Genomic DNA, 17,207 nt, shown 5'->3' on the forward strand with positions numbered 1-17,207 from the left:
GTATAACTTTTTTGTTGTTTCTTCTTAAGCCTACTGTTATATAAAAGGGAATCCTGGACTTTCAGTTTGCTCTCCTGTAACTCTCACCCACTTACTCTTATTAACTTTTTCCTTTTGCTGTCTTGCTCTAATCCTGATTAGAATAGAAACTTAGCTAAAAATAGAAAAATCTCTGAAAAAGATGGTACAGATTTTTATTTCTGTTGTGCATAGGAGTTTGGGAGAGACATTAATATGTATGTGTGATTTCTGTGTACAGTATTCGCTTTTGCTGAGAAAAGTGAGCAGTTAGCCCTGTTTGATAAAGTAATTCTTTCGTGTGTTTGGGACTTATCATTTGAAATGTGAAAGAAGAAACTTTTTGAACTTCTAAAACAAGGGTCATGTTAGAATGTGCATTAGACTGCTGCTAAATAAAATTTGTTTGGGGAAGTTATATTTAAATAATTTACCAGGATTTCAGTGTAACCGAAACAGGGCTGAAAAGATTATGTTTTCAGTTGCCAAGTAGAAAAGAAGCTTGTTCCACGATAATACTGTCTTTTAAAATATACTTTAAAGGAAGCATTTGCCTTAGAGCTGTAGCAGAGTGCGTTGGAATTACCCATGAAGTACTTTAGTGGAAAAAGTACATACAAACTTGTTTTAAGTTTCTAGTAATGTATTGACTCAACAGATAAATACATTACATTCTAATTATTATGTGTGTTTGTATAATTAAATTGTTGAGGAATTTAAGCATTTTATAACAAAACCCAGTTTTGCCTCATTCAATGGGAAAGGATTAACAGACGTATTCCACCTATTTTAATTTTGATTAAAACTTTTTAATCATGTTTAAAATTGTTAAAAAAAGAAAATGCTTTTGAAATTTACAGCATACATAAATGAGGACTATAATTTGTACATTACAAATTGATACTATCATTTTTCCATGAAAAGAATAAACTTTAAGCAAACTTGTGCTTTTAAAATCATATTTCATTATATTGAAAATACGTAGGGTAAACAATAAGTAAATATAGAACTGATGAATTCCACTTTCTTTTTGGTTATTCTACAGATAATTATGGGGGATTACAAATACCCTAAATACTGATAACATTCAACTCAAATGTTTTATTACGTTTATGAGTTATTGTTCCTAATTATTTTTTAAAAATAGCTCTTGTTCCTTTATGCTGCCTTAGCTAATGGGACATCAACTTTCACAGGCTTAATTAACATTTATAAACCTGTTTTCATGTTTCAAGATCCTTTAGTTGAAAAACATTATTTTAAATGTTATTTTTAGGAGCCATTAATCTCTACACACTTAATTATCTTATTAAGCTCATGCCAAATCCAAATCTCTTTTCAGCTTTCACTAGTTCATTGTGCAAAACCTAGTCGCTTCTTTAACAGCCATTCCTCCTTTCACTTTCAAAACTGTTAGTGAAAATAACACCGACCAGAATGAATGCATAAATGCAAACTATGAAACCACATTATATGTCATATGAGTAGCCTTGGGTGGGGCTCTATGAGTCTTCCAAGCCTTAAAAAAATAGTTTAAAAGGTTTTGCCCATTTTGATATTGTGTTTTCTTCTCGATCGTCTACCCTCACTCCCACCATCCACCCAGATGCTTCTCCTAGACAGCAGTTGTCTGATATTTCTCCTTTTGTGGTTGTTTTAGGGAAAAACTTAAAATGGATATGAGAAGTGAAGAAAGTGATCATAGGAGAAAATCATCTCAGGTAAAAATAAAATGCAAAAGAGCAATTAATATTTAACATTTTTTTAAAAACAAACAAAATAATTTTGACTGTTTAGTTATAAGAATTCGTTTCATATTCTCTATGAATCTAGCTGTTGGAATTTTAATGGATGGTTTGAGAAATTAGAATATTACCTACCTCTGTGAAAAATTTTTGTCTGAGTTTGTGAACAATATACTGTTTGAGTCACCTTGAATATATATCTACATATCCATACATATAACGTAGGTGAAGTACAGTTGACTAGGAAGTTGTTTAGGAAAAAGAAAATGTGTATTTTATCATTTGTTGTGCCATATAAAGGGAAGTAAAATCTGGTAGGAGGGAATAAACATATGATCTAATAAGACAATGAAACCAAAATATACATTTTTATAAGTATGATAAAACCCAAAACAGATACTACCATTTATTTCACTTCTAAATTTATGAATTTACGTTGAAATATTTTTACTATAATTGAATGCATGAGTGTTGAATGTCGATGTTTTACTCATTAATAAGTATGAGAATAATTTGAAAACAAATAATGGTAAAAATTATGGAGATGGAATTCTGTAAAGTCTATAAAACCCATTTTATATTATTTATTTCAAAGCCTGCATATACACAGTAATTTTATGTAGTGCTACTATTTTTCACAATGAAAGTGTATTTGAAAAATGCTAAATATGTGGATATGAGTAAACGATTAATGATTGCACAAGTTATAATTTTGTTGCTGTTGAGCTTAGACTCTTAAAAATCATGTATGTGGCTGGCTTTATGTTTATTCTTGTGTGTTTGATCACGGTGTGGTGATTTAAGTATTTTTTAATAACTTTTTTACCCAACCTGTTGAGGACATGAGAGATGTATATAGCCATATATTATGTTTTAAGTATACCATTTTTGAAAAATAAATTTAAATACATGGTGTATAAGACAGAGGATGTCCTCTTTTATGAAATAGGTCTGGAGTATAAATGTTAGCGCGTAGTAGTAGTAATAATGCCATTAATGTGTGATTAATTTTAGTTTTCTGATATTTATTTATCCAAATATTGTTAATTTCAGTATTATTCCCACTGTAGGCAGCTATGTATAATTTAGGACTTTTAAATAACTTCCTTCGGTACTCTGCTTAGTCAACAAAATTTTACTTGTTTTATGAGAAAGTTATATGTTACCAATTTCTTGAAACCACTAACCGGGGTTTTATAAGAATTAGAACAAACACAGGCTAACTCCTACACAATTAGCTTAATAGTTAATTTTGTCTTAATTATAGGCCATAGCACTACATTCATTCCTCACAGTTACATAATTCATACATGCATGTATGGATTATTTTTTTTTTTCCTTTTAAAACTCATCATTAGTTAGAATAGTCTAATTCTAAAATACTATTAAAACAAAGGTAACCTGTGAAAAATCTTGCAATATAGTATTTTTTAAATTCTTATGTATATAAACCTTCATTTAGTTTAGAATATTTATGAAGGCCTTTAACTGGGAATATGCATACTTAGAGCATTTCAGCATTTAAAATATTTATACTAAAGGATCAGTATTATTATTTTCACCTTCTAATTTCATCAGATATTTTCAACAAATTCTGCGTTAGTAAGGAGCCCACGTGAGATGTTGCCCATTGGCATAAACCCGTAGATCCGATCTTGTGGTGAAGCGGACCGCACAAGCTCGCTTCTATGGGTCTGTGTCAGTGTGGTAATCTGGCAAAAGGCTTGCACAGTGCTGCTACCTACCATTTCAGTCAAACTCCTGTAAAACTCCAGTTGATTAGCTTTGAAATAATTATATATTTTTTTGTTTTTTTATGTCTATATGAACCCTCATCTGTCTTACGAGGCAGGCTTTCATTGTTGGCCACTTAGAAGAGTTTGGAGCAAAGCCCTTCAAGTGTGAATGCACGTACAGTAAATTGCTTAAGAAACTTGGATTTTTTTATAGCAAGTTATGAACCAAGATCTGAATAAATCCTGTTCAGAAATGTCAGTCCACATCATAGTGGTTAGTGAACCTCATCAACTTCAATTAGAAACTTAAAGGCAATATTTGGATTTATGTGTTACTATTGAGCCCTTTTCTCTCAAAAAAATGAAGCTGAATGCTGTTGACTTTTCATATTATTAATTGCTAGTACAACTATGCCAGGAGAGATGTCAGAGGGCATTTTGTTTGACCTGTGCTGGAAAGCCAAGGGGCTAGGATAGCTCTAGTAGACAAGTATTCAGTTAATCGGTAAAATGTCAGAATATTCTATCTGCATCCTTGCCAAGCCCTTAGGTGTATGGCGCCATATATGGAGGAGCTGACTGAAGATATGATAAGGAATTTGAAGCGACAGTGGAAGCTGTGTGCATCCGGGTTGAGGTAGTAGGTTGTATGGTTTAGAGTTATACCCTGGGAGTTAACTGTACAACCTTCTAGCTTTCCTTGGAGCACACTTGAGCCATCGAGGAATTCTTCATCACTTTAATCTAATTGAGCCAATTTATGTGAGAGAAGGTAATGTGTCATGAGTATTTTGAATAATTTGAGCCTTTATTACATTAAGATGATCTTTGTGTTTCTAAATATTAGATTATTCCATTACATCTACTTGTAAACACTGGCAACATGGTATTTCTAATAGGTTGTTACTCAGTGATCAAACATGTTTAAGTACTGACGAGTATTGACTTAAACTGCATTAATATGCAGCATTTTCATCCATAGATGCACAAAATTTGGCACTTAATTTCGTAAACCCATCATTGGTCTTTCTTTATATTTTTATTGGCTACTTAGATGTTACAGTTTTTAAAAAATGCCTGCCAGTGTCGATGGCTTCCATAGCACATTGTCTGATCTTTCTTATGACACATCACTTTCTTCCTTATGTTATGCTAAGTGCTTGCTTATTTTTTTCCATACTAGACTGTAAGCCCCATGAGGGCAAAGCCCATGCATATTTCTCATTGTATCCCTTGCAATGCCTTACCCATAATAAGAACTAAATATTTATTGGTGAATGAATGGAGTATAAGATCTTACTCTGTGATGATTTCTATTGAATATTCTTTATTGAATTACAACAGTGGTCACAAATCTGAGTTTTATTTACTGATTCTAAAATTTCCCTAAATTGAATTCCCAGACTGTCCTGATTCACATACTTGACTTATTTCTTGACTGTGTCAAGTGTGTCCACTCATCCTAGACATAAAATTTAAAATTTAGGAGTGCCTTTTATCTAGAATAAAAATAGAATAAATTCATGTTTATTAAGTTCATTACATTTATAATCTTAAATTTAGATTGTGCATATTTCTTTTGAATTTTTAAATTTCTTAATTTCCAGATGAATAGTTTTTATTTCAGCATCAATTTTAAAATTAGCTTTTTGTATTCTGTATATTTCCATTATCTTCTGCCCTTTATATTTGTACATCTATATCTATTGAATAAACTAGAAACAACTAAACCAGAACCACATCAAGAAATTAAAAATAAATAAGCATAAGAAGTATAATTTGAGGTTTAAATCACATTTTTGTTTGAAGGAAAGACACCTACAATATTCTGTTTGTACAAAGCAAATGGATCTCTTTGGAATCCATTAGGTTGCTGTCAACTTTAGTGGCAGTGAATGGTGTAATTTATATAGAGAGGCTAATTTAGGTAGATTATCTTTCAGCCATGGAATTAAATAGTTGTAGATATTAGACCTAATTTAAACTCCAAGCATGAAACATTGAATATATAGGAAAAGATTTGTAGATACAAATACATTTTAAAAACTGTAAGACCTTGGCTGTGTGTTGATGAGCTGTCTAGAGAACACTCTGGCATTTCAGAATACCTCAAATTCGAGAATTTACCAACAAAGTTAGAGAAGAAGGAACTTTTGAGTCACCAACTAGAAGAACACATGAGCCTTAGAAAGTGAATTATCAATGATTTCAAGCAAAGCTATTTGACTGGTATGCAGAAGTTAAAGATTAATGGTTGCTAAGAAAGAAAAGTCTTTTTAAGGACTGATCATGAGACAATGAACAAGAGGCAGAAGATAGACAAGAGAGCAAGAAAAAGAGGTGGAGAGAGAATGGAAGGATGAAAAAGGGACTTCACAAAGAGAAACAATGATGTGTCTAATAGTAGTAGTTCAACACAAAGGTGCAAGAAATAGACAACTGAATGGTAAATGATTAAATGTTTGTGAACCGTTTAGCCTTTAAGAATTAGGATACCTTTCTTGTGTGTGAATGTATGTATCTGTGTATATCCCAATACTTAGTGTATAGATTTGGGGACCAGGTCATGCACACAATGATGGCCCAAATAGAACACTATCGCAATAAAGGCCTGTTTCCGTGCAGTGCAATAAAATATATCACAGAAGTTAACTATGATGTGTGGTATTAGGATAATCTCATAAAAATACTATGATAAATGCATCAAATTGTGAGTCTCTTATCTACTCAGTCTAAAGTGAACTGATATTATAAAAGAACGGCTGAAAACTGGCAAAAATGTAGCTATGACCCATTGTGTTAGTCATGCAGAAATCATAATTCTGAAAGGCAGAGTATATAATTAGTATCAATGAAGAAAATAAGGTGAAAATACTACATGGGAGATTTATGCTTTCACAGGTGATTAAAAATAAATTTTTCTCTTCCAGCTACGGGGACTATTTAATTTACTATATATTAATGAAAATATGTTAAATGACAGATGCACAAGTTGATAGGATTATTTTTTTAAAAACTAAGACTCAGGACCGTGGTTGGTGTCACTATCTAGAAATAGTTAAATTATGTCTAAGATGCTGTGGAGAAACATCGTATGTTTAGAGAGTTAACATTTAATGGGGGAACAACTATGCAGACTCAGTAATTCCTTTAAGAATTTTCAGTGATCCCATTCTACTATATACTTGGGTTTCCACATTTGGTAACAGAGGAGGTGTGAAAATTCATGAAACAATTAAATATCAGTAAGTCATAATCTACTTAACCAATGTCTCTTGATATTTTGGAGACACTAAATCGTTATGTTCATAGTAGCTGGTTTACCTTAAACGCTTTGTGGAATGAGGCAGGAAATAGTTGGAGTGGAAAGGAAGGGGGGAGAGGAAAAAAGGAAATGAGGGAAGAAGGAAAACCAATTGCAAAGCAATTGATTGGGCCTTACCAGAAAAGTCTAATTTAGTTCATAATATCATGAACTAAATTGGCCAAAGTAACTATGAGGAAATCAGATAAATTACTTGGCAATTGGATGAGGTCTCCTTGACAACAATCCAGCGGTACATGAACTGTTATGAGAATAAATGAGTCACACTCTGTAATCATTTTGTTTCCTTTATTTCCTAGTATCAAAGGCTGGCTCACGAGCATAGGTGATTCCCCAAAATTCCCCAAATGATGCAATACAGGATTCTGCCACCCGGAGCATTATTTCAACCCCACACCTAGTTTCTCTTCAACAGAATATAACTCTTGAGGGCACTGATTTTGACTCCACCCATACTAGCCCCCTGAAAGATTCTTAGAGAAAGCCTGTGAATGATCATTAGATGCAAGTTCTGACATATCAAAAGAGCATTTATCTCTTACTTGTTTACTAATTCCTACCATTTGCTACTTCTTCCAAGCAAACCCGTTACTTGATAACATGTCTTTCAAGATTCCTGTATATCACCTCTTTATCCAAAAAGCCTTTACTCTTTCTCTAAAAGGACTTTTCTCAGTTTTGGATCCTCATAGCCCTTGCACCTTTGATTCCCAGGGGTTTTTTCTAACTTTCATGAATAGTAAGTGCAGGTGCCCAAAGGGACAGTGACTTAACTTTGTACCTCTTGCAAGGGACATACTTTTTCTTAACTGTTAGATTGAGTTAAATTATAGATCGTTTACGAGCAATGACGAAAACTTATACACCCCTTAAAATAAGCTATGCTTCATTAGTAAAGTCTTGTGTTAACCAAGATGTTTCTAGACTCTCCAGAATATATCATTATGAGATGAGGGATTTGTTAAGATTATCTATGAGGTCTATAAGCCAGACTTGATTAAGCATGTGCTATACCATTTGAATGTGATTTGTGAAACTAGCTAATCTTTATTATTTATAATAAATCTAAGCTCCTCATATACAGAAATACTTGCCTTTTTCAAAACTCACAACTCCTACCACAGTGCTCACCTTATAGGATGAATTCAAGAAGTCTTTGGTGAATGAACAAAAACATTTTAAATGAAATGAAAACTTTAGGTGATACAGTGGAGCAATTCTACATTTAAACTTTAAAATTTTAATTCTTCAAACTTAAAAAATTCAGAGATCAAGAGAAATTAGAAGTATCACTTTTACCTTATAAGAAGTCTGTTAGATGGAGGTCCTCGATTTTTAAGTTGGCACTGTTTTGTGTGTGCCTTTATTTTAAACCTCGTACTATGCTGTGTGGAATGTGCAAATTAAATAAACTACCCATGTTTCCTCCCTACATCTGACTCCCCTGAACTTCCAATTCTGTCTCTCTTCACTCTGGAGGTCTTACTTGATTCCAATCATACTGAGCAGTGTGTTTCCCATTACTTTTTATATGTTTAGGTAATCTGTAGTAAAATTAGATTGTAAGCTGTATAATTCATGTGTACTTTTACTTATTAGGCACTTAAATAGTACTTGATTGAAATTAAAAATAAAATTTAGATTTATAAATTGTAAGAACCTTAGAGATCAACTGGCCCATTTTCCAGATGACCAAATTGAATGTTTCATGACCTTGCCAGGGTCAATCCACTAGTCTAGACACAGCTTAGATTTCTGTCCAGATCAATAATCTAGCCAAGATGAAATACTATATGCTTGCTATCAAGAGATTTTCAGGTAGTTTTCAATTGATATCAATAGATTGGGTAGGGTCATTAAATAAATTTTAATTAATTGATTGATATGAGATAATAAGGTTTTATTTCTAAAAATCTACATATAACAAAGTAACTTATCATCACACTCAAATGTGATAGAAATATAATTAATATTATTTAAAATGAACTCTGTATCCCTATATAGTTCTTTTCTTATTCTTCTATGCACAGAGAGAAAATTCTCTACCTTCTAGTTCCACTGTGAAACAGCCCCTTCTTCCACAGCTCTTCTCCATGGGAGAGGAGTATGGCCTAGCAGTTGGTGGTGTATCATAAGTAAAAAAGGGAATAAGTAAGAAAAAAAGTGCTCTTAATTAAGAGCATAGATCCATTAGAGCCATAGGATGAACTGGTTGAATCTCTGGGCCCTTTGAAAATACTTACAGTACATTAAATGTGTGTGGGGGGTATTTTTCTGAGGAAAATGTCCCAGGTCTTGTCGGGTTATTTCAGTAGTCCCTTGATTTCTCAAAAACTTAAGAATAACTGCATTTGGGTTACTGTTTAATACTTTTTGAGGTACCAGTAGTTAATTAAGTAGTAAACTTGATAGCATTGAAAGCCTTCTCTTACAAATATTGTAAATCTGTCTATCAATCTACCTATGCATTGATCCACATATACTTGAAATTATATAGTTTATATATGGAATTTAATATGTAAAATTATAATTAAATATTGTATAACATATAATGTGTATATAATTTAATTAATCATATGTATAATTTATTTAATTGGTTAAACCTCTGGATCATAGATGAGAAAAGAAAGAATAGTTCAGTTTCTTGGAATCGCTCCATAAAATGAGATAGCTAAAATCACTGTCATATTAAATTTGAACGTTCAACTTAAATTATTGGAAAAATCATAAAAATGTAGATTGAGCAATCCCAAACATATCAGGTAGGATGGCTTCAACTGTGAGAGTTTTGGTCCTCTGAAATGTGAGAACACCACAGTCAGGGGTTTATATAATTTCCTACAACCACATAAATGGTAAATCCTAGCGCTGAAACAAATGTGTCTTATACCAAAAGGAGTCGATTTCAACTACTTTGTTATTAGACCTCCAGGGACAGAGGCTCAGCCACTTGAGAGCAGTAGGTACACACAGTAAAAGTTTGAAAAACTCACTCTTCTTCATTTACAATAAAAGTCCAGCTTCCCCAGTCAAAACTTCCTAGACAAATGTTTCTTGCCATTTAGAGATCCACGCAACAAAAATCCAATGAGTTCTTTTCTGTTTCTGATTTTTCAAAACATAGAACAGCATGATGTTGCTAGGCCTCCCTGACAACAGCAAATATATTTATTTCTTAACCGGGAATTTATCAGCTCAGTGTGGCAAAATGTTTATTTGATGGTAAATATTGAGCTGCATCTATTACATAATGATCACTTCTGTTTTTAAAGTCTAAGTGTTTCAAAGTGAGGGGGTACAATAAACAGACTACTTGAGATTAGCTGATTGGTATTTGAGAAATATCTGACATTGTTCCATGCATAATCTAGGGACTCAGAGAAGACCTTTTTTTTTCTCCCTTTCTAATTAAATATTAGCTTGACACTACTTATTAGTCATTGCCTGGCTCTGGTTTTTTAAGACCTCTTAGAACAGTGGTTCTCAACTTTATTGCCTGAGGACTTGAAGAGAGAGGGGACTGTGTGGCGGAGGTGAGAGTGATTTGAAAAAGTCCTCACTGTTTTTCAGATCTTAAGTCTGCGTGGACACACAGTCCAACAGGCATCATTCTGTGCTATAATTTCAGAGGCCCCCAGAGAGGTCACCCCTGCTCCAAAATAGCTTGGTCTTCCATTGCACATTCAACTTATCATATCATTATTGACCATTCCCTGTTCCACAGAAATACAGAGATTGAACTTCAGCCCTGGAGTCAGGCGCACCTGAATTTATAACAAATAATATGTCAAACACTACTACAAAAGCTGATCTTTTCATCACTGCTGTGTGATCTTCATCTGTAAATTGAAAATGATGACACCAGTATTATAAGATTTTTGTGAGGATTAGAAGATTACATTTATTTGACATTTAGCAAGCTTGGTGTCTAGTAGATAGAGTTGGAAAATATATAATTATGACCATCATTACACATATTACATGGTGCAGTGTATTGTTTGCTTATGAATGCTCCGCAGGTCCGGTGCTGTGGAATTTTCATAGAGCCAGCCACAGGAAACACTGGAAGGAGGCTGTTTTCTTTGAGACCTCCCCCTTGATTCCTGAGCATCATGGCTTTACTGCCTGGATTTGCTATTTCTGAGTAAACCACATGTCAGATATTCTTCTCATTGTCGACTCATGGTAGACAAGTCTTACCTTTTCCTCCCGATATAATAGTCCTTCCTCTTATGTCTGAAGTTAAGTCCTTTCCTTTTGGCATCACTTTTCTTTTTTTAACTTATCTTTATTCTTGAAAGTATTATAGATGTCCCCCATTGATCCCCTCCACCCCGCACCCCCCCCAGTCCCTCACCATACTATTGTCTGTGTCCATGGGTTATGTATATACCCACATAAGTTCTTTGGTGTCTCCCCACGCCCGCTTTCCCTCTGAGATTCCTCAGGTTGTTCCATGCTTCGGTGCCTCCGGATCTTGCATCATTTTTATTTTGAAAACGTAAGCAATCTGTCACCGCTGTTTATATACAAATAAAGTGCTTAAGTGCCTTAGTGTTCCCATCTGTAAAAAGGGGTAACAATCCTTTCCTGTTGCACTTCTCCAGACTCTTGAGAAAATAAAAATATGTAATGCAAACAAAAAAGAAGAAATGAAATAAAACATCAGCATTCCCACAAATAGAAAATTAACCCATTTAAACTTATCTACAGGAAATTTTATAAACAGATTTCCAGGGAAGGAGAAGTAACAAAGTATTTTGCAATTGTTCATTCCTAGAAGATGTCTCTATCAGTCTCTCAATACCTCTCCTTGTCTCTCTCTCTGTATCTTTCTCTGTCTGTATATCTCCCCTTCTTCTATTCCCTTCTCTCTTCTGTGTTCTTAGATCCTGTTATTTCAATTGCTTAACTGTTTGCATTTCTGTATCCATTACTGTACTTGAGTTCCTTTTTTAAAATCTAGCCAAGTACCAAAAGTAAAAAAATATATATTTACTAAATAAACAAATGAATTCTTGGATTAATTAAATCAATTAATGTAGACTTTAGTTCATATGTAACTGGAAGGTATTAGCTTGTAATTAATATATTAATTGTCGGCCTTCATAGGAAGCAAGGTCAGTCCTCTAATTTCTTCTTAACAGGTTTTTTTCCTAATGCCGATCGTTCCTTATAAGCAAGGGCACGCACGCCATGCCCCTGTGATAAGATTGACTTATTAAATATTTCTCCCAGAAAATTGGGCATGTCTCTATGTTTCATAACTGAGTTGTTTGGGGTTTTTTTTAGTCTGTAGAAACTAAATTTATTTTGTCATGCAGTGAAAGCATTTTCAGTAATTTTATTGTAACCAATTTTCAGTTTAGGGAACAGACAGGAGGTTTTTGAACGGGGTTCAGAAGTTTGTGAGGTTTAGAGCATGGTTCATTTTCTCTTTTCTCAGACTGAACAGAGTACTATGCCAGGGGGCTGGGTGGTTTCCCAAAGCAGGATAACTTCCAGAGGGGAAATAACATAGGTTTCTGAAGTTCAGTGGGATAAGGCACCCTACGGCCTGCTGCCCATTAACCACTGCTCTGATCCTGTCCCACAAAGCTACAGTGACCACACCGCCTTCCCAGGCCCTGGATGTGAGCTTACATACTCTCTAGGAAATAGCATCTTTACCTACTTGGCCCTAAGCACCTATTGTTTCCTTTATGGTGTTGTCAGAGATTTCAGGAGCTGGGATAGTGACCGTGCCCTGCCCATTTTTCAACTGATTGTTTTACTTATGACTATGAAAGTGCTGTGGTCTTCAGAGTAGGTCTTTTCAAATTTGGTATATGGTTGGTAGGTGTGGGAAAGGTAGACCTTTCTTTGCTTAGATAGTTTCATTACAAAGCATGGGCTTTAGATAGAGGGCTGCAACATTTAGCAAATAAAAATAGGGGATGCCCAGTTAAATTTAAATTTTAAATAGATAATGAATAATTTTTTAGTATTGCTATGTCTGATATTTCATGTTATTTTTGTTGTTTATCTGAAATTCACATTTGACTTCGCAACCTATATTTTTATTTGGCGATTCTTTTTTAGATAATATTCTTCATAATAAAGTGTCTTATCCCATTTCTCCATATATGCTCCACTCATGCTAAATAAGGAAGTAGAAGCTAATAAAGAAAACAGAATAACATTTATCCATGAAATATCTGGGAAGAACATACGAAATTAATATAATATTTTATATTAAAATAATAGGAAATTGGAGATAAACTTTTTTCCTAAATGTTAGAATTATGTAAAATAAACATTAGGCTATATTATTTTACATGATTAAGCAATGTAGTTTAGCAAATGACGTCGAATAAATGGAAGCCAGTTGATAACATTAGCATAAAATTCAGGGGATTAAAAATTTGTTATAATGTTTCCCACCTGGGCCTGGCTCAGCCGTTGAGCATCGACCTAGGATCCAGGAGATCGCAGTTTGATTCCCGGTCAGGGCACATGCCCGGGCTGCGGGCTCAATCCCCAGTCGGGGGCGTGCAGGAGGCAGCCGATCAATGACTCTCATCATTGATGTTTCTCTCTCTCCCTCCCTCTCCCTTTCTCTCTCTGAAATCAATAAAGATATATATATATATTTTTAAATTGTTAGAATGTTAAAGACACATTACCTGGTACACTCTGTGATATTTTAAGCTGTCTTTGCATTAGTTATGACAGATTTTTTTGAAAGTTCAGGAGGGAAATTTTTCCAGAAAATGAGCATTCCATTTAAAGCAGTTTCACTTCTGAGTTAATATAAATAAACCATTGCTTGTTTTCCACATGATCTGTCTCTATCAGGTACTTTAGAATCTTTGCTAACTTTTGAAAAATCAGTTTCCATCACAACATAATTTTTATAGACATAACCTATGCTATGTCTGTTTTTGCCCTAGACTGGGATGAATATTTTACATGGTGCCCAGAAATTGGTGGTACTCTCTCACCTTTTGGCCTATGTGGCAGTTTCTCTCCTCAGCCCGATCTTTTCCTTCCTGACCATCCCCACTGCTCAGTGGCATCCAACCATTCCCGTTTTGCTCAGACCCCCACCAGAGCCAAGTTTCCCAGCTGGGTCTTCTCCCCACACTCATCAGCCCCAAGTTTCTTTCTGTCTTTGCAGCCTTGGACAGAGAATAACAGACCTGGAGACTTTCAAAGTGTCACCCATCAACTCACACCAGGCACACGCATGCTTGTCCACGTGTTCACACGCAATGAATCTTTTCATTTTATGAGGCAATTTGTCCTATCAACTTGGCCCTGTTCCCTTTATTTTATAGGGAAGGACATAAGCACATAAAGATCAGGAGGTTGTTTTCAAAGTCACATAGTCACAAGTCAAGGCTGGAACCTTGATGCCTTCATTAAATCAATCTTTTTCAGAGAGTTAAGATCTTCCTCTGTCCTATGGGATCCCATGGCCACAGAATGTTGCTGCTGGTGGTGTTTTGTGTATTTGTGTGTGTGTTGTTGGGTTTGTTTGTTTTTTAAGAATTAAATGAGAATTTAAAATATCTAGCTGAACCGCTTATTGTGGGCTCTCAGGAAATGTTCCCTCTCCCCATTTTCACTAACAGACAATTGGAATTTATTAATTTATTAGAAGACCTGACTTTGGTGGGGGATAAGAAACTATTCATTCCTTGATCTCTGCTTACTTTGCTTTTTGACACTGACAATTTTATTTAACCTTTTTGTTCCTGGACATAATTCTTTGTCAGATATAAATGTTCTGTGATTATACACATGTTTTCTAGGTTAGCTGTTTAATTACACATGTGGAAGTAATATAGGTAATATAAGGCTTCTTTGATTATTTTAAAGTAAACTATGGAATATTTTTAAGTAATTGGATTTTTTTTAAAATGTCTTATATATCTAAGTTAGATTTTTTACTCAGTTTCACAATATTTCTCATTGACCTTCATTTAAGCCTCTGGCTTTCTTTTACCTCCTGAAGCTCCTTCCCCTCTGTGTAAGTTCTTACTCAAAGAATAGTGTATATTTTGCAAAAGTTTTATTATCTTGTATACACAATAAAGTTTACATTACTTGCAGGACATTAAGGAACTTTACAATCTGTTTCCAGGGTACTGACATAAACTTATGTCAGGTGTCCCCTCCATCTCCTGGACCCATCTCTTTCCAGCCCATACCCGTGCACACTAAATCCAGTCACACTGGGGCTCCGTGCCCAAAAGGAACTCATGAAAGTGTTTGTAACAGAAGGCGGTAAGGTGCATAAGCACAGGCTTTGGAAGGAGGCAGCCAGAACACAAATGTGACTGTATCATTTAGTAGCTGTCTCTCTAAGCCTCGCTTGTTTTATCTAAAACCAAGATAATAACACAGCGTAGAGCTCCGGTAGGAATTAATGAGGCAGCATAATTTAAATTATGTTATCCATTGTTGGTACATGGAAGGCAGTAGGTGGAAGCTATTGTGATACCATAAAGATGAACACAAAAGCTTTGATTAATTTATTCTTTTCGTCTAAAAAGTTTTTCAATTACTCTTCTTTTTGGCAATACTGCATTCATTCCTGAATACCTGCTTATTCCGATATTCACATCAATATGTAATTAATAATGTTTAAGTTGCATGTTCTGGCAACCCCACTCCTTTACTTCTTAGTTGATATTGTATCTTCTTCTATTCTTTAAATGGTGACTTTAAAAAAAGCAGTCATAGGTAATGAGTGAAGGGGACTTTTGCAATCATATACTCCAATATTCTTATTTAATAACTAAGAAAACTGAAGTTCAAACTCATTAATAACATAGTTATTGCAATTATGTGTATAATATCTGCCTCCCTAGTTGTCTGTGAATTTCCAAAAAGTTGGAAACTGTATATATTTCATTGGCTTAGTATTCATAATAACTGGCACAGGGTAGAACCACAGTGGTGGATATTTCTGGAATAAGTGAATGTCATGAAACCACTTCTGGCCAGACTTCTGAATTCAAAGTTAGTGCTCTATTTCCCTTCCTTCACACCTCATCTTATTCTCCAGATTCACTTACTGAAAATCTCTCTTCAAAGCTTTGATCACGCTAGAGTGGCCCATATAAAGCTGATCTTTGGAAGATCCAAGAACGCTCCTGGTCCTGTAGTACAATCGCTTAACTCGCGTTGCAGTTGCAGTGATGCACATTCCAAGAGGCAGGCCCAGGGGGCACTGAAGCTGCAACAATATTATTTTCTCCTGGTAAAGCTGATCTGGACATGCGGCCTATGCTCCTGACAACAGACAGTGCTTCCTTTTGTCTACCAGTGGATTGCTTCATCGGTTACTTTATACGAACACCTATTTTGTGATGGTCTTGGCTGTCTGCAGGCTACTTTCATGCTTGTTACCTCGTTTCTGTTTCTGCTCCATATTAACCCAGGGAGAAGCAGTGGTGATTCAGATCCGTGTTTACAGATGTGAAAACTGAGGTTTGGTTTTCCCATCCCGGCATTCTTCCACTGCACAGTTTTGCCTCTCGTTGCTCATTTAGGGCTGCCTTAGACCTGTGGCGGAGCTAGTCTACACCAGTAGAATCTTGCACACTTTTTATCCCGTAGTGTGAGAAGCCTAATATTCTTCCACGTAAGTTCTAGCAAAATTCCAAGAAGAGTCAAGGGCCAGAGAGCCACTGAGTGCCCATGCTAAACGCCCCTTCAGTTCCTGAAAATAAACAGCTGGCTCGTTCTGACCGTGGGCTAGGGATGCACGCTCTGCGTTTAGTAATTAGCACTTGAACCGAGCAGTAACCTTCAATGAGTCTCACCTCCCTGCTCAGGGACAGAGACATCAACAAACAGAGACAGAGTAGGCTGCATTATCAGTTTGTCAGAGTTGCAATCATTTGTTAGATGTATGGCCTTAAACAGCTTCTTTATCTTCTCTGTGCCTCAGCAGCTTCATCGGTAAAGTAACGTCAACCTCAAAGGTTGTGGAAAAGGGCGAGTGAAATAACAAATGTAGCAGAGCAGTGCTTGGCTCACAGTGAAGTTCATAACTCTGTGAACATTCAAAACAGTTTCGTCCAGTCTGAGTCGATCACTGAAACTATGATCATAGTTTTATTCCTGTAAATAAAGACAAACGCCTTTTAAAACAAGAAAAAAAGGGGCTCAGAATTCTTTTTTGTCTATCACTAAGTGATTTTAGTTTATTCCATTTTCAGAAGAAGCATCTTTGTCAATTTTGATCTTGGTGGCAACTGAACATATCTCCTCCAGCATTGTTGGCGTTGCATTGGGAATATATATAACCTTATGTTGAAAGTATAATTACAAGTATCAGATTCTCTCTTGATACCTGCTTGAAATTCACCCCTCTGGGGTTATGTGTTA

General features: G+C 35.1%; 1 long non-coding RNA gene across 6 annotated transcripts in view; it reads left to right on the top strand.

Moving 5' to 3' along the window:
- The window catches only part of LOC148092953 (uncharacterized), a 305,626-nt gene that overhangs the window by 236,715 nt on the left and 51,704 nt on the right, over positions 1-17,207 (top strand). For all 6 annotated transcript variants that reach the window (XR_015714691.1, XR_015714693.1, XR_015714689.1 and 3 more), the window contains one exon: positions 1,679-1,739. This is a non-coding gene — a long non-coding RNA (uncharacterized LOC148092953). The remainder of the gene's footprint in view (positions 1-1,678; positions 1,740-17,207) is intronic.

This window comes from Miniopterus natalensis, chromosome 6 (assembly GCF_054644295.1).
Source record: "Miniopterus natalensis isolate mMinNat1 chromosome 6, mMinNat1.hap1, whole genome shotgun sequence".
In the NCBI taxonomy this organism is placed as follows: domain Eukaryota; kingdom Metazoa; phylum Chordata; class Mammalia; order Chiroptera; family Miniopteridae; genus Miniopterus; species Miniopterus natalensis.